We start from the raw sequence: 18,827 nt of genomic DNA, 5'->3' as shown, positions 1-18,827 counted from the left end.
CGGCGGACATTTCAACGTAGTCCGACTCCTCCTCCGATACCTGGACTAGGGGATTATTTTCCTCCTCAGCGTACTCCTTTGCTTCCGCAGGCATCTCTACTTCCTCAGCGTACTCCTTTGCTTCCGCTGGCATCTCTACTTCCTCAGCGTACTCCTTCGCTTCCGCTGGCATCTCTTGGTACCCAGGACACACCTGTTCCGCACGTCCTGGTCGTGGATGGTTCCAACGCGGGGAGATTCCGGACATCCTCGTCACTGGGTCTTCACGCCTTTCTTCACAGCGTGGTTTCTTCTCCTCCCAGTCATCCACCTCCGCCTGATGCGGGAAAGGATCCTTCGTTACTGGGGTCGCTTTCTTGGGACAGAGTAGGTCCGCGGCATCTTCCCAGAGGCACTCACTGGCCACATGTCCTGGTCGCCGACATTTCCAACAAGGGAGGGCCACAGTCACCTTCTCCAAGACGGGTTCCTTGGCCACCTCCTTCACTGAGGGATCTTCACCCGTTGGTTCCGGCTCAGAGGAAATGGGCACCTGCGAACTAACTTCAAGCAGTGTCTTCCGCTCCATTTCCCTGGTTTCCTCCTCCCATCTCTGGGCACGACCATCCCCAATCACCCGGTCTTCATTCCACGGACAATCGGGAAGCGCATGTCCCCTTGCCTCGCAGAGCGCACACACGGGCTCTGCAGCCACCCGGTCCCAAAGTTGCCGACGAGACTCCATCAGCTGCTTCACCGTGGCCTCGTAGTCTGTCCTGTCTTCAGTCCATGGACATTCCAGGAGCAGATGTCGGGGATCTCCACAGCTTTCACACCAGGAATCAACCTCGTCTTGGCTCAACTCTTCATCCCATGGACAACTGTTATGCTCATGCCCGTAGTTTCCGCAGAGCAAACACCAGGACTCTTTCTTCACTTGACCCTTCTGACGTCTTCGGTCCGCTTCCTGGACCACCTTCTTTGGGGATGTCTCTTGCCAAGTACATTCGTCGGCAAAGTGTCCCGTTTGCCGACATTTCTTGCAGGGCGTCACAGCGGCTTTCTTGCGCCCCTTCTCCCAGCGCTCTTCCTTTCCACGCTGGACCAACCGCTGCACTATCTTCAGGAGGTCTGCCCCAGACACCGTCTCCCAGTCGCTCTGGTCTGCACACATCCGGGGGTGGGTCTGTTCCGGAGCCGTCCGCACGGTGGTCTTCTTGGGGACGTTCCACATCGTGTCCGCGGTCCTTGATCCTGCCGACTACGCCAAAATGTAAGAGGGGGGGGGGGCGGTGCGTGTAGTGCCTGCTGCCGTGCAGGTGTAGGTTCACCACTTACCAGGCGCCACACTCTCTCACCTTCAGGTACCGGAACCTTCAACGGACCTAGAATTCTTCAGTCGGACCCGGACACGGCGATTCCCTCTCGGAGCTGACGGACGAATGAGCTGAGGAGAAAATAGTCTACCTTAAGGGGGGGTATCAACCCTTCTTCCACCGGAAAAGGGGATACCCCAGGGGTGACGGCGACCTTCACCGGTTGGGTGAAAGGTCATCACTGGCACAAAGCCTCAGCCACCCAGAATTCACACACTCGCACTCTCGCGCGTAGTGTGATGAAGGGACCCTCACGTCCGCGAGCAAACCCCCTTTCCGGCACTCGGGGACAGACAAAGGGACAAACGTACACAGATGCTACTTACCGTCAGTTCCGCACTGCAAACGTCTTCTCCTCTTACAGTTCCCTGTAAGGAGGCAAACAAACCAACAAACAGCCGTGCAGGGCCTAACTCTAACCTAGTGTCACACCCCTATACTAACTACAACGGCAGAGCCCTCAAACTAGCTCTGTGGGTGTGGTGCAACAAAACTAAACACAGACTTAACAAGCTCACACTTTGCCCTGCACGGTAACAACATATCCAATCACAATCCACAGCGCAAGCAACTACCACGGTGCTGTCCCTTTAAGTACCTGAATCAGAACACCAGGTAGTGGGGGCCGCACAGCTCACCCACCTCCCGTACTCTCTTTCCAGGAGCTCAGGCCGAGCGGGCCTGCCTGCCTAATCACCTTGGGGTGGACTGGGCCTAGTGCCCAGTACCACCTGTATTCACCTTCGGGGAGGGAACCTCTTATTTACTGGGCCTGACGCCCCCTAACTGCACACAGGCCCGAGGCCTGACTTTATCCCTTGGGCCTAGTGCCCGCCTAACTTGCCGCCCGTTGGGTGACCTGGGCCTAGTGCCCAGGGTCACCTTATATCCCTAGCGGCCGCCAAACTGAACTAGGGCCTAATGCCCTCTAATGCCCCCACAGGCCTAATGCCTGAATTGCCCACGGGCCTAATGCCCGCCTAACTTGCGCCACGGGCCCGACTATGTGTCCACGGGCCGAGGGCCCGACACATTTTCTTCTCGCAGCCGGTCGCCTTCTCGCCTCTTCCGCGGCCTCAGGACCTTCCACTGCGGCGTCCTCTTCTTCCTCGTGCCGCCGGGATCTTCGCTGCTCTTCGGCGCGGCTTCCTCTCCGTTCGGCTCCCGCCCGGCGTCTGACGTCAGACGCCGGGGGCAGGGCCTATGACGCGGCGAGCGACGATTGGCTCGCCGCGCCTGTCTCCGATTGGCCGGCGCCCCGCGAGCCGCAATTGGCCCGCGGACAGCGCCGGATTTCAAATCCCGCAAGCGGCGCTTTCCATTGGCGGCCAGATTGGCCCAAGTTTAAAACACCGCCGCGCCGCTGCCCGTCGCCGCTGACAGTCTGGTGCAGGGAAACGTCTGATCCCTGCACCAGACACCCGCCGCTGCTGCACACCCAGCGCTGGGGACAGACAAGCTGCCCCAGCGCTGTCCACAGCCAGGGACTGCACCTCTGATGTGCCCACAGGGCACATCTCTACAGTACTGTCTAGCTGTCAGCAGCTGTATGCATTGTGATGTCACAGTGGAACTGTCTAGCTGTCAGCAGCTGTATGCATTGTGATGTCACAGTGGAACTGTCTAGCTGCCTGCAGCTGAATGCATTGTGATGTCACAGAGTTACTGTCTAGCTGCCTGCAGCTGAATGCAATGTGATGTCACAGAGGTACTTTCTAGCTACCAGCAGCTGAATGCATTGTGATGTCACAAAGGTACTGTCTAGCTGCCTGCAGCTGAATACAATGTGATGTCACAAAGGTACTTTCTAGCTGCCTGTAGTTGAATGCATTATGATGTCACAGTGGAACTGTCTAGCTGCCTGCAGCTGAATGCAATTTGAGTTCACAGCGGTACTGTCCTGCTGCATGCAGCTGAATGCATTGTGATGTCACAGAGGTACTTTTTTGCTGCCTGCAGCTGAAAGCATTGTAATGTTACAGAGGTATTTATTTATTTCCCCCGGTAACCACCTAAGTCCTTTGCCCACCTGCTCACCCCCAGATTCAAAGAACAATCAAATAGAAGTGATACGGCACTGTACTTGGAAGGACAGAACTGTCAACTAAGCTTTGTTACTCCCATACCCAGAGCTCCAGCACTTAACATAATGAAAACTGAAGGCCCTCTTGTATGCCCAATCAGGTCAGTCCTTTGTAATGCCAGATCTATAAGAAACAATACTGCAACAATTGCTGACCTTATTGAATCTGCAGTTCTAGCCTGTATTACAGAGACCTGGCTAGATGAAAATGCAGCACCTGTATTGGAGGCTGCAGTACCAACAAACTACTCGGTCATCCACAACTCTGTCATCCACAACCCAAGACCAGCGTGCCTAGGCACATAGTTTGGGAACCACTATTCTAGCCAAATAGCTTTAAACACATTATGTGGGTACTGTAGTGCATCAGTGTCTGTCTATCCAGCATGCCTTATGGCCTGCATAGGTTCAGCTGACCAATAGGAAAATGTCCTTTGGAAGTATTTTTGCAACTATGAAATATAGCTAATAGAGTGGTCCTGATTCTGATCCCCGCACTGGTCTATAAGCATGACTTAATGAGTACGCATTGTACCACACCATATTTTTCTGTGCCTGGGAATAACTGTCATCAGTGGTATTGGCACCCATTCTCATATCCTCCACCATGACCTATTCCATTAGGTACAAAATGTTCTGTTCCTGGATTTCCTTGCCAGTGGCAGTTGCAGAGGTGGGGCTGCAGCACAGTCCAAAATTCAAATAGGGGAGCCACACCAACTGTCGATAAGTCCCGGCAGGCAATGTTTGGCAGTTTAGGGTGGCAGTTCCCTATCTAAATTTTGGACTTTCCTGCAGCCCCACTTCTGGAACCGCCACTGGAAAGAAAGGCCAGGAACAGAGCATTTTGTTCCTAATGGAATGGGTCCTGTTGGAGGGTATGCATTCTAGGTGTAAGAATTCCTTCTGAAATAGGTGGCACCCACCCATCCCTAGGCATATACATATTTTGGAATAGGATACAATGGCGGTTGTATCCCCACAAAAAGGCCACAAGACGGTTCTCTTCCCTGTGATCACCCAGTTTTTGCCCAGTTGACACTGTGAAACACCCACTTCACGTGAGAAGCATCTGAGAACCGCCCATCGCGCATGGAGACTAAAGATGTATATATTCGCTACTCTGCATGCACAGTTTTCTAACACGCGCTAGATGCAAACATATATGGACCTATGTGTGACCAGTACGTGCATCAAATACTGTATGAATAGCAAAAAGCAAAATGTTCAAATATTTTGTGTTTTTATGATTACCTTTATGAATGAATTACAATGTGACAGCACCATAATGCAGTACTATAAAATGTAACCCAATTGTAAAGGAACATTTTGCATTACATCCAAGATCGCATACAGTAATACTGTATGTACAGGGAGGTGGCACTACCTGTCAGTGACTTCATCCTGCTATGTCTCTGAGACCTCTTCTCCTGGGGCTCGCTTGCACAATCTCTTATAACTGGATGTTTCAGGGGCATCATATTTTGTTAAAAGTACCATTACGTGATTTTATTCCTCTCTCTAGTGAAAATGATGACTGTATTGATTAGGAAAGCCATTCTCTATCTGGCGATGATCTCGCATTGATGAACTGTCTCCAGTAGACGCAGTGAGCAGATGAACTACTCTCCGAAGACGTAGGGACTGCAGCATCACTCTGTTTCTCTCCGCCTGAGTTTAGTTTTACTAAACACACAGCAAAAATTCCGTTGACAAATACTTGAACAGAAAGGCGATATTTGGTATAACACTATCACTATGCACCCCCAAATGTTACTTTCATTCACGGCAGGTGGATGAAAATAACAAATTCAAATGCACTTTTGAGAAAAGTATTATAGCGGTATCATTGTGATTGAGGGGCTGATGTATTAACCTGGAGAAGGCATAAGGAAGTGATAAACCAGTGATATGTGCAAGGTGATAAAGACACCAGCCAATCAGCTCCAATATGTAAATTAACAGTTAGGATATGATTGGCTGGTGCCTTTATCACCTTGCACATATCACTGGTTTATCACTTCCTAATGCCTTCTCCAAGTTAATACATCTGCCCCTATGCCATTTTTTTCTAGTTAAGCATTAAGAAGTAAATTAAGTTTTAGTTTATGGATCTATTTTATAAAAGGCAGTTACCCCTAAATCCTGAGAAAACAGGTCATTATTGCAGGATTTTGGACTTCTGCCTATTTATCAAGCCCTGCAATCAGTGGTGGCTAACGTCGTGTGTTGAGGCTGGAGGCTATCGCAGGGACTGACCTACAAAGCATGGGAAAGCTAGATTGCACATACTGGAATTTTTTTCATTTTTGCATTATATTTGCATTTTTACTGAATCTGCACTGGCCATCTAAGAATGTCTATTCAAATCCTTAGGTCATTGGTTCCCAAAATGTTTTGAATCATGGTGCCCTAGAGTATCAGAATGTTTTTCATGGCACCCCCAGGCCAAAAGTTTCTTATTGAGACATTTAAAAAGAAACATTAAATTTAGTAAATTGTGTTTATATTTCTTCCTTAGGTTCAGTTGTGTGGTGATAGACAAGATTTGCTTCTGTTTGTCCGCATATTTTATGAATGACAGCCACCAGCACTGGTTTTGCCTATTGCATTAACCATAAATAAACTGAATTGGTCCTGGACCACCAATCCAAGGCACTCCTGCAAGTGTCCTGAGGCACCCCGGGTACCACGGCACACAGTTTGAGAACCACTGCCTAAGGTATACACAGATCCTAAGATTATTGCATATGTTAAAACTTTTACAACCAAAAAGGAAAGAGAAGATGCAGGTGCACACTCTAAGCAGTAGTGACAGCCATTCACTTTAAGATTATCTTTCCAACCTTCCAACCAGTTGGCTGATTGGAACAAAAATCTGGTAATGTATGGGAGCAAATGGCTGCTCCATAATGCTGGAAAATGTACACACGCCTGTGCCACTCACTTACATTTACCCCTTTGTTTGAACAACTGTTTTTTGTCCATTTTCCAGTGTTTGGGTGCAAATGGACGACAGTCATTTGCTGTCATAAAATACTCGATTTTCATTCCAACCAGTCAACTAGTTGGATTGTTGGAAAGATAATCTTTAGGTGTATGGTCAGCTTTAGAATACTGATAGCCACAATAATCATGGCAAATTCTACAATAACATTGAAGATAAATGAGGTTCTGATCAAAAAAGCTTTGCCCATCCACCATGTCAAGGTGAGCCCCAAAGGAAGAGCCCTTAACATCACTAATACTAACACATTTTCTCTGACGTCCTAGTGGATGCTGGGGACTCCGTAAGGACCATGGGGAATAGACGGCTCCGCAGGAGACTGGGCACATCTAAAGAAAGATTTAGGTCTATCTGGTGTGCACTGGCTCCTCCCCCTATGACCCTCCTCCAAGCCTCAGTTAGATTTCTGTGCCCGGCCGAGCTGGATGCACACTAGGGGCTCTCCTGAGCTCCTAGAAAGAAAGTATAGTTTAGGTTTTTTATTTTACAGTGAGACCTGCTGGCAACAGGCTCACTGCAGCGAGGGACTAAGGGGAGAAGTAGCGAACCTACCTAAGTGGTGGTAGCTTGGGCTTCTTAGGCTACTGGACACCATTAGCTCCAGAGGGATCGCACACAGGACCCAACCTCGTCGTCCGTTCCCGGAGCCGCGCCGCCGTCCCCCTTACAGAGCCAGAAGCAAGAAGGTCCGTAAAATCGGCGGCTGAAGACTTCTGTCTTCTCCAAGGTAGTGCACAGCACTGCAGCTGTGCGCCACTGCTCCTCATGCACACCACACACTTCGGTCACTGATGGGTGCAGGGCGCTGGGGGGGGCGCCCTGAGCAGCAATATTAACACCTTGGCTAGCAAAACTGACACCATATATAGCCCCAGAGGCTATATAGGTGTATATTACCCCTGCCAGAATAACACAAAAAGCGGGAGAAAGCCCGCCGAAAAAGGGGCGGAGCCATCTCCCTCAGCACACTGGCGCCATTTTCCCTCACAGCTCCGCTGGAAGGATCGCTCCCTGGCTCTCCCCTGCAGTCCTGCACTACAGAAAGGGTAAAAAAGAGAGGGGGGGCACAAATTTAGGCTCAGTATAATATATATATACAGCTATAAGGGAAAACACTCTTTATAGGTGATATCCCTGTGGTATATAGCGCTCTGGTGTGTGCTGGCATACTCTCCCTCTGTCTCCCCAAAGGGCTTTGTGGGGTCCTGTCCTCTGTCAGAGCATTCCCTGTGTGTGTGCTGTGTGTCGGTACCGCTGTGTCGACATGTATGATGAGGAAAATGATGTGGAGGCAGAGCAAATACCTGTAAATGTGTTGTCACCCCCTGAGGGGTCGACACCTGTGTGGATGGACTTATGGAAGGAATTACGTGACAGTGTCAGCTCCTTACATAAAAGGTTTGACGACATAGGACAGCCGGTTACTCAGCTTGTGACTGTTCCAGCGTCTCATATGTCATCAGGGGCTTTAAAACGCCCGCTACCTCAGATGGCAGACACAGATGTCGACACGGATACCGACTCCAGTGTCGACGACGATGAGACTAGTGTACCCTCCAATAGGTCCACCCGTTACATGATTGAGGCAATGAAAAATGTATTACACATTTCTGATAGTACCCCAGGTACCACAAAAAAGAGAAAAAACTACCAGTAGTTTTTCCTGCATCTGAGGAATTAAATGAGGTGTGTGAGGAAGCCTGGACTTCCCCCGATAAGAAATTGATAATTTCTAAACGGTTATTGGCAGCGTACCCTTTCCCGCCAGAGGATAGGTCACGTTGGGAAACGTCCCCTAGGGTAGATAAAGCGCTTACACGTTTATCAAAACAGGTGGCACCACCGTCTCCGGATACGGCCGCCCTAAAGGATCCTGCTGATAGAAAGCAGGAGGCTAGCCTAAAAGCTATATATACACACACGAGCATTATATTGCGACCAGCGATTGCATCAGCATGGATGTGCAGTGCTGCTGCTGCGTGGTCAGATTCCCTGTCGGATAATATTGATACCCTGGATAGGGACACTATTTTGCTGACAGTAGAGCATATAAAGGACGCTGTCTTATACATGCGTGATGCACAGAGGGATATTTGCCGGCTGGCATCAAAAATAAGCGCAAAGTCCATTGCCGCCAGAAGGGGGTTATGGACTCGGCAGTGGTCAGGTGATGCCGATTCAAAAAGGCACATGGAAGTTTTGCCTTATAAGGGGGTGGAACTGTTTGGGGATGGTCTTTCAGACCTCGTTTCCACAGCTACGGCTGGGAAATCGACATTTTTGCCACAGGCTACCCCACAGCAAAAGAAGGCACCGTATTATCAAGTACAGTCCTTTCGGCCCCATAAAAACACAAGAGGGCGCGAGGCGCATCCTTTCTGCCGAGAGGCAAAGGTAGAGGGAAAAAGCTGCAGCATACAGCCAGTTCCCAAGAGCAAAAGTCCTCCCCCGCATCCGGTAAGTCCACAGCATGACGCTGGGGCTTCACAGGCGGATCCGGGTACGGTGGGGGCCCGTCTCAGGAATTTCTCTCTCACAGGTGGATCCCTGGGCCCTTCAAGTAGTATCTCAGGGGTACAGGCTGGAATTCGAGACGTCCCCCCCCCCCCCTCCCCCGCCATTTTCTAAAATCTGCCTTACCAGCAACTCCCTCTGCCAGGGAGGCAGTGTTGGTGGCCATCCAAAAACTGTATTCACAGCAAGTGATTGTCAAGGTACCCCTCCTTCAGCAAGGGAAGGGTTACTATTCCACAATGTTTGTGGTACCGAAACCGGACGGTTCGGTGAGACCCATCTTAAATTTAAAATCCTTGAACACTTATATCAAAAGGTTCAAGTTCAAGATGGAATCGCTCAGGGCGGTTATTGCGAGCCTGGACGAGGGGGATTACATGGTCTCCCTGGACATCAAGGATGCGTACCTGCATGTCCCCATTTACCCTCCTCACCAGGAGTACCTCAGATTTGTGGTACAGGACTGTCACGATCAGTTCCAGACGCTGCCGTTTGGGTTATCCACGGCACCGAGGGTCTTTACCAAGGTAATGGCCGAAATGATGATACTCCTTCGCAAGAAGGGAGTTTTAATTATCCCGTACTTGGACGATCTCCTGATAAAGGCGAGGTCCAAGGAACAATTGGTAGTGGGGGTAGCACTTTCTCGGGAAGTGCTACAACAGCACGGCTGGATTCTCAATATTCCAAAGTCACAGCTGGTCCCGACGACACGTCTTCTGTTCCTGGGAATGATTCTGGACACAGACCAGAAAAAAGTGTTTCTTCCAGTGGAAAAAGCCGAGGAGTTGTCATCTCTAGTCAGAGACCTCCTAAAACCGGGACAGGTGTCGGTACATCAATGCACACGAGTCCTGGGAAAAATGGTAGCTTCGTACGAAGCGATTCCATTCGGAAGGTTCCACGCAAGGACTTTCCAGTGGGACCTGTTGGACAAATGGTCCGGGTCCCATCTCCAGATGCAACAGCGGATAACCCTGTCGGCAAGGACCAGGGTGTCGCTGCTGTGGTGGCTGCAGAGGGCTCATCTACTAGAGAGCCGCAGATTCGGAATACAGGACTGGGTCCTGGTGACCACGGATGCCAGCCTTCGGGGCTGGGGCGCAGTCACACAGGGAAGAAATTTCCAAGGACTGTGGTCAAATCAGGAGATTTCGCTTCACATAAATATTCTAGAGCTAAGCGCCATTTACAATGCCCTAAGCCAAGCAAGGCCCCTGCTTCAGAACCAGCCGGTACTGATCCAATCAGACATCACGGCGGTCGCCCATGTAAACAGACAGGGCGGCACAAGAAGCAGGAGGGCAATGGCAGAAGCCACAAGGATTCTCCGATGGGCGGAAAATCATGTGTTAGCACTGACAGCAGTGTTCATTCCGGGAGTGGACAACTGGGAAGCAGACTTCCTCAGCAGGCACGACCTCCACCCGGGAGAATGGGGACTTCATCCAGAAGTCTTCCAAATGCTGGTAAACCGGTGGGAAAGACCACAGGTGGACATGATGGCGTCCCGCCTCAACAAAAAGCTAAAAAGATATTGCGCCAGGTCAAGGGACCCTCAGGCGATCGCTGTGGACGCTCTAGTAACACCGTGGGTGTACCAGTCGGTTTATGTGTTTCCTCCTCTGCCTCTCATTCCCAAGGTACTGAGAATAATACGAAGGCGATGAGTGAAACCTATACTCGTGGTTCCGGATTGGCCAAGAAGAGCTTGGTACCCGGAACTTCAAGAGATGCTTTCAGAGGACCCTTGGCCTCTGCCGCTCAGACAGGACCTGCTGCAGCAGGGGCCCTGTCTGTTCCAAGACTTACCGCGGCTACGTTTGACGGCATGGCGGTTGAACACCGGATCCTGAAGGAAAAGGGCATTCCGGAGGAAGTCATCCCTACCCTGATCAAAGCCAGGAAGGATGTCACCGTAAAACATTATCACCGCATTTGGCGGAAATATGTTGCTTGGTGTGAGGCCAGGAAGGCCCCAACGGAGGAATTTCAACTGGGTCGATTCCTGCATTTCCTGCAAGCAGGGGTGACGTTGGGCCTCCAATTGGGGTCCATCAAGGTCCAGATTTCGGCCCTGTCGATTTTCTTCCAGAAAGAACTGGCTTCACTGCCTGAAGTTCAGACTTTTGTCAAAGGAGTTCTGCGTATTATTCAGCCTCCTTTTGTGCCCCCAGTGGCACCTTGGGATCTCAATGTGGTTTTGGAGTTCCTGAAATCACATTGGTTTGAACCACTTAAGACTGTGGATTTGAAATATCTCACGTGGAAAGTGGTCATGCTGTTGGCTCTGGCTTCGGCCAGGCGTGTGTCAGAATTGGCGGCTTTGTCCTATAAAAGCCCTTATCTGATTTTCCATATGGATAGGGCAGAGTTGAGGACTCGTCCTCAGTTTCTCCCGAAGGTGGTATCAGCGTTTCACTTGAACCAGCCTATTGTGGTGCCTGCGGCTACTAGGAACTTGGAGGATTCCACGTTACTGGACGTAGTCAGGGCCCTGAAAATTTATGTTTCCAGGACGGCTGGAGTCAGGAAAACTGACTCGCTGTTTATCCTGTATGCACCCAACAAACTGGGTGCTCCTGCTTCTAAGCAGACTATCGCGCGCTGGATTTGTAGCACTATTCAGCTGGCGCATTCTGCGGTGGGACTACCGCAGGCTAAATCTGTAAAAGCCCATTCCACAAGGAAGGTGGGCTCATCTTGGGCGGCTGCCCGAGGGGTCTCGGCTTTACAACTTTGCCGAGCTGCTACTTGGTCAGGGGCAAACACGTTTGCAAAATTCTACAAATTTGATACCCTGGCTGAGGAGGACCTGGAGTTCTCTCATTCGGTGTTGCAGAGTCGTCCGCACTCTCCCGCCCGTTTGGGAGCTTTGGTATAATCCCCATGGTCCTTACGGAGTCCCCAGCATCCACTAGGACGTCAGAGAAAATAAGAATTTACTCACCGGTAATTCTATTTCTCGTAGTCCGTAGTGGATGCTGGGCGCCCATCCCAAGTGCGGATTGTCTGCAATACTTGTAAATAGTTATTGTTACACAAATCGGGTTGTTATTGCGAGCCATCTGTTCAGAGGCTCCATTGTTATCATACTGTTAACCGGGGTTCCTATCACGAGTTATATGGTGTGATTGGTGTGGCTGGTATGAGTCTTACCCGGGATTCAAAATCCTTCCTTATTGTGTCAGCTCTTCCGGGCACAGTGTCCTAACTGAAGCTTGGAGGAGGGTCATAGGGGGAGGAGCCAGTGCACACCAGATAGACCTAAATCTTTCTTTAGATGTGCCCAGTCTCCTGCGGAGCCGTCTATTCCCCATGGTCTTTACGGAGTCCCCAGCATCCACTACGGACTACGAGAAATAGAATTACCGGTGAGTAAATTCTTATTATACTAATTTATTAAGGTCTTGCCACTATAGGGCCATTCTAAAAGAAGAGAACAATGCACCAATCTGTGCTGCTGAATATCACCTAAGTACAGATGAGTGGGGTACTAATACCAAGATAAAGTAGTCCCAGCTGTACATTATATACACAAACTCACAGGCAAAGGTAGGGGGGGGGGGTGTCTTTGCCCTCACACCATAAATTTGAACATAGGGCCTCATTCCGAGTCGTTCGCTCGGTAATTTTCTTCGCATCGCAGCGTTTTTCTGCTTAGTACGCATGCGCAATGTTCGCACTGCGACTGCGCCAAGTAATTTTGCTATGAAGATAGTTTTTTTACTCACGGCTTTTTCTTCGCTCCGGGGATCGTAATGTGATTGACAGGAAATGGGTGTTACTGGGCGGAAACACTGCGTTTTATGGGCGTGTGGATAAAAACGCTACCGTTTCCGGAAAAAAACGCGGGAGTGGCTGGAGAAACGGGGGAGTGTCTGGGCGAACGCTGGGTGTGTTTGTGACGTCAAACCAGGAACGACAAGCACTGAACTGATCGCAGATGCCGAGTAAGTCTGAAGCTACTCTGAAACTGCTAAGTAGTTTGTAATCGCAATATTGCGAATACATCGTTCGCAATTTTAAGAAGCTAAGATTCACTCCCAGTAGGCGGAGGCTTAGCGTGTGTAACTCTGCTAAAATCGCCTTGCGAGCGAACAACTCGGAATGAGGGCCATAGTAAGAGGTGCTAGCATTCTGAGAATTGTAAATATTTACAACCTGCACAGGAGAATACATACATAATGCAGAATGGAGACATGTTTCAATGTATGTCCTGTTCCTGTATGGAAAATAGGTGAAATTGTGCAAAGTAACATAATTTGCTCATTCACAAATCCCTGGTTTATGAATGATCCTCTATGTCTGTAACCTAAGCCAAACCTGCAGCTGTGTTTAATGCATTCTTGCCTACTCTCCAAGAACACCCAGGAGGGTCTCAATAATCTGGTTGCGTTTCTGCCCCCTGGGAAAGTGGGCAAGTCTCTCAGTACTGCCTGCACCCCGCCACTCAACACCCCCTTACTGAGTAAAGTGGGTGGACGGGGTAGCAGATGACAGATTCATGCTGAATAGTGTCACTGTAGCCACGCCCTCCGCTGTATAGTGCTGGTAAACTCAGCATTGTACATCGGGGGCGTGGCTATGTGATGCAAATGCACAACCATGCCCCCTGCCACAGCCTCTTTTGTTGCATTGTACCCCACCCCTCTCAGCCTTCTATGAAAAGCCACATCCCTCTCATCGCCCACTGCTGAGTGGACGTGGCTGCCCCCTACTGGAGGGGTCAGCCATAAAGTCAGCAACTATGGTTAAAATGTTTTTTTCCCAATCTCCACAAGTTCAAGATAAAAGTTCCATCTGCGTATGCTTTGTATCTGTGTGATATGTGTTCAGTGCAGTGCCAGATTGGAACATGAAGGGCCCACCAGGTAAATGTTGTGGAGCTCAGGGCAAAAGTTTTCTTTGGGTTCCCCCCATGTTTAAAATAGGGTCAGTGTATGCCAAAGGCTTGCTACAACAATATAATAGCATGGCCTCAGAATAGTACCAATTCACATTACACCGCACAGTGTACATTATACACGTTTTGCAACACAGTAGAGCCCTTTATGCACATTACCCCACACAGTAGAGCCCCTTGTACACGTTATACTATGGTTGAGCCCCTTATACACATTTATACCATGGTAGAGCTGCTATGGAAGTAGCTGTATTTAACTATTTACTATTTAACTATTTACTTACTATTTACTTGTTTAATGAAAAAAGTCCAAAACACTATATAACATGACCTGACCCCACAACCCCCCAATTCCTCAATGATAATAATGTGACCCCCCACAGACCAGATAATGGGGGACATTTACTAAGCTCCCGATTTTGACCGTGATTGCGTTTTTTCTTCTAAGTGTCATCTCGGTCATTTACTAAACAGTATTTACGGCAGTAATGAGGGCATTCGTGTTTTTTTCCTTGGTCAAGTCAAAAATTACGAATGAATACACCATCGGTCAAATTACGCCTGTTTAGATGCGAATCTCGGTCATTTACTAACCATTCGTAATTGTATTTGCTGCCGCGAAAATGCATTTGCGGCCGCGAATATTTACGAATCGCATTTTTTTCCTAAAAAAAAACGCGCCTGCCTTTGAAAACCGCGTTTACATGTGAACTTAATTTTCCATTACTCACACCTGAATTTTTGGGCCTATAAAAGAGTTTCAACCACATTCTGAACTACTCTCACTCTGAAATGGCGGCTGTAGTGTGTGGCAATGGTTTTTTGTTGGCTGTGGGATACGTTAGACTGCTCCATGAGGCTTCCAGGAATCAGGACCAGGTAAGTGAACATGGCCAACAGGTTGTCCAGGTACCGCGGAGGCTGCGCCAGCCTCGTTTTTTTAAAGGGCGTTTAAACTTAAATGCATTGTCCGATGATAGGGTCATACAGATGTTCCGCCTAAATAGAAACAACATTTTCCACCTGTATGACCTTGTCAAACTGGGCATAGACCCTGAGACAGCACGCTCTCGCTCTGTCTCAGGCCTACACAAACTCCTGGCTGTGTTACACTTTATGGCTACTGGGAGCTACCAGGCTGTGGCAGGCGACGTCATTGGGATCTCACAGCCCACCTTTTCAAGATATTTGATGCAGGTGAGTCTACAAATACCTATGCGGTTATGGCTAAGTGTTGCTTGTGTAATTTGAAACACCACAGTATTGTAGAGACTAACATAACATGACACTCACCTTAGCTTCTTTAATGTCCACTCAGGTTTTGGATGTGTTGGAGCCACACATTAAAGCATCAATCTGCTTCCCTACAGAGGAGTCGGAGTGGAGTGCTGTCAGGGTAGCTTTCTATGAGCTTGCTGGCATGCCCAATGTGCTGGGGGCCATAGATTGCACACACGTTCAGCTGAGATCACCTAAGGGCCGCCAGTATATATATACTAATAGGCATATGGATCCATCAACTAATGTCCAGGTGGTCTGTGATGCAAATTTAAAAATTATGAGTGTTGTTGCTGGTTACCCTGGTGCCTGCCATGACTCCTTCATCCTCAGTCAGTCATCGCTCTTCGATAAATTTGAGGAGGGACAAATGCCTGATGGCTGGCTGTTGGGTATGTTGTAAATGTTATGTGTGTCTGTCTTTTAACCACAGGCTTGATTTTGAAGGAGGTGAGAGAATCATCTCACATATGTCCTAATGTTGACTATATATGTTTTTCAGGTGATGGGGGTTACGGCTGCTACTCTTGGCTCCTTACTCCATTGTCCCAACCTGATTCTCCTGCTGAACACAGTTATAATCATGCACATAAGGCTACACGGAATGTGATAGAAAGATGTTTTGGGGTGCTGAAGTCACGTTTTCGGTGTCTAGATAAATCTGGTGGCCTTTTGTTGTATAGTCCCTCAAAGGTGACTAGGATTGTGTTCTGCTGCTGTTTTCTCCATAATCTGTGTTTAAGTCAAGATCTTGAACATGGTGAGGGAGAAAGCAGCCAGCAAGCAGAGGAGTTAGAACCATCTGGTGACAGTGTCAGTACAAATGTAGGGAGGCAGGTACGTCAAGAAGTGATCCTGCGATATTTTACAGGTTAGTTTAATTATGCTGTAATTAGCCTTCTCTAAACACTTTCATATACTTTCTATTGTGTGTTCTGTTACTTACTGTTTGTTGTTTATAGTGCTGTGTCCCTTGTGCTTAGTTGATGCTAACAAAACATTTACAGTCATTACCCTTGTAAAACATAACATCATACATACAGACCAGCTTCATACATTTTTGAGTCGGACCCAGGAATGTGTTTTTAAATCAAAAGCTTTTATTTTTTCTTAACAACATTTTTCAGTTATTTTTTTCTCTTGTGTGTGCTGGGTGCTGGCTCACTGGCACGTGCTCTTGATGAACGCCGGACAGGGGAGGTGACTGGCGTTTGAACCGGGGTTGTGGTTCCAGAGCTGGAGGTAGCTTGATGGCCACCCATGTTAGCAATATTGCTGCTGAGATTATTCAAACTGGCAATCAGCTGTGTGTTTGTAGCAGTGTGGCTGGCTACTATTCTGGATAAGGCCTCATTCACCACTTGATTGTGTTGTATTATCTGTACAAGTGCCTGCTGATGTCGCTGTTGGTCATCTATAATGCGTGTTAAGTTTGCGTTCATTTGACTATTTTCCGCCCTAATTTGTTCCATAGAGGTCGCCATTCTCCCTACTTGGACTATTAGTCTGCCTGAGTTGCGACTAAGACGCGGAAGATGATGGGGCAGACTGGCAAGGTGTTGTGTGTGTTGGGTGAGTGTGGCATTGCTTTGGGCCTGTTGGCTTGTCCAACTTGCCCAAAAGTCGTCTGGAATTTGGGTTTGGGGCGGAGCTTGTGCCAGTTGTGGACTGCTGGTTGGTTGGGGTATATCCTGCAACTGGATTGGCATGCTTGGATCAACAGCTGTAAGTTGCAGTGTGAATGATGGCTGTTGTTCTGGTCCCTGCTGCTCGTCACCGGACATCAAGTTGTGCTCTGTATGGGGGAGGCAACATGCAATGTTGTTTGTTTTTCAATTTGGTGTGCCGAATACAACACATTAATACATTCCTAATACTACATTTTTGTAATCTTACCTCTTGTTTTTCTCTACGTTAACAATTTTTCACTTTTTTTAACCATAAACCCCACACAGGCACAGATATTGTCAAATTTGCATATTACTCACCTAACTAACTTCCCTCCACAACATTACACTGTTAGATTCCCTCCCCTCACCACGAGCTAGACTACTTACCTGTATAGTGCCGAGGAGCAGAGCAAGTAAGCCATCTACATACTGGTCAGGGACGATGTGTGCTCACTATTTATGCTTTTGTGTTTGGTAAATAAATTTAATACACTTCATAATTTTGAACATGGAAAAGTGGGTGTGCTTAATGTATCCTCAAAACTGTTTTTAACAAACAACTAGATTGTCTAAACCATCCACTAAGACCTTAGTTATTTTAAGCAAATCACCTTGAGCAATAGAAGACATTACATCCCATTGATTGCAGGTGAAAACATGTAAACTCCAAACCCACTAACATCATCATAAATGTACTGTGTATATTCTTGCTTATGTGTTTTGTTTAAAATTTAACTCACCAGATAACTGAGGTGATCTGGGCTCATCACTCTGCGAACTCGCCAATAGTGCCAGTGGTGGCTGGGATGACACTGCCGATAGCCTTCGCCTGGGTGGGGATGATGGAGGTGCAGATTCAGACCCAAGACGCCGAGTCTTAGTTGGCCTCCTTGGTAAGTGGCCCGAGCCCTGTGATGGGCGCCTTACAGGAGGTCGGCTGGCAGAAGCAGAACCTAGGTTGAAATGTTTAAATTATTATTTTGTACTTCTATGTTTTTTCAGAAAAAGTGACTAGAGTGAAGACTTACCTGCAATACCGGCATCATCACGACTGGTCTGAGGCCTTTCTGGGCGGCTGGGCTGTGTGACTGTGAAAAAAGGAACATCAACATTATTTTATTTTTATTTTGTAAAAGGACCCAGTGCAAACCATTGATGTACTGTAAGCATATATTTGGTTTGGTTTACACAACAATAAAAAGCTTACGTGGTTTTGAATTTACTTTTTTTGAGTGGATAAAATAAAAGTAAGTCATGTGGGCCACACTTTTTGTCATAAACAAACATCAATGTAGCAAAATAGTGCAGAGATTCAGTACTTTCTAAGTTGAACAAAATGTACTGTTTTGGAAATTGACAAGTTTTACAGTGGTCTGTTTAAGTTAAATCCAAATTAGGCATACAAAAAAACACACGTTACAGCATTTTCGCCAAAAATAGGGCCATAAATTTGAAAGCAACATATGCAAGCCGCAAAAATTAGGGAAATAACAAAAACACACCTTAAGGGAGCATAGGCCTGCAATTGTTCAAAAAAACCAAAAAAAACCACACAAATTGCACCAAAAATTAAAAAAATAAAAAACATTTAATATCAACATTAACAAACAAACTTACCATCCTGCGTGGGTCGGTCCGAATCCCGGACGTGAGTAGCAGACACCACTTCGCTTGGAATCAATGCCCGCACAGGCTCCTCCCAGTCCCGATAGGCGACACGTAAAGGTGGGCCACCTCCGGTCCTACGTGCAGCTTTGGCCTCTTTGGCCATCTTGGCCTTGACACGCCGCTTGATATCATAGAAACGCTTGCGGCACGTGTCCTCTGTCCGCCTCACCACACCCTCACTATTGACAGCAAGTATGACTTGCCCCCACAGGGCAGACTTCCTGCGGGAGGACACCCTGGCAGCATCCTGACCAAACAATTGGCGATGGTGCTTCATCAGCTCACGCACCAACGCCATGTTTTCAGCATAGCTGAACTTTATATTCCTGCCAGTCTTGGTAGTGGT

At 48.1% G+C, this 18,827-nt stretch overlaps 2 long non-coding RNA genes across 2 annotated transcripts; one reads left to right on the top strand and one right to left on the bottom strand.

The window, feature by feature from the left end:
• Positions 1–15,912: 15,912 nt before the first annotated feature.
• LOC134929407 (uncharacterized) lies at positions 15,913–17,975 on the top strand. Its single transcript, XR_010178546.1, has 3 exons — positions 15,913–16,014; positions 17,557–17,706; positions 17,816–17,975. It is a non-coding gene; the product is annotated as an uncharacterized LOC134929407 (long non-coding RNA).
• LOC134929406 (uncharacterized) lies at positions 16,246–17,904 on the bottom strand. Its single transcript, XR_010178545.1, has 3 exons — positions 17,842–17,904; positions 17,554–17,766; positions 16,246–16,938 (listed from the first exon to the last, which is right to left on the bottom strand). It is a non-coding gene; the product is annotated as an uncharacterized LOC134929406 (long non-coding RNA).
• Positions 17,976–18,827: the final 852 nt, after the last annotated feature.

Source organism: Pseudophryne corroboree, chromosome 5 (assembly GCF_028390025.1).
Source record: "Pseudophryne corroboree isolate aPseCor3 chromosome 5, aPseCor3.hap2, whole genome shotgun sequence".
Classification (NCBI taxonomy): domain Eukaryota; kingdom Metazoa; phylum Chordata; class Amphibia; order Anura; family Myobatrachidae; genus Pseudophryne; species Pseudophryne corroboree.
Note: the sequence above shows the minus strand (reverse complement) of the source record. Positions and strands in the feature narration are given on the sequence as shown.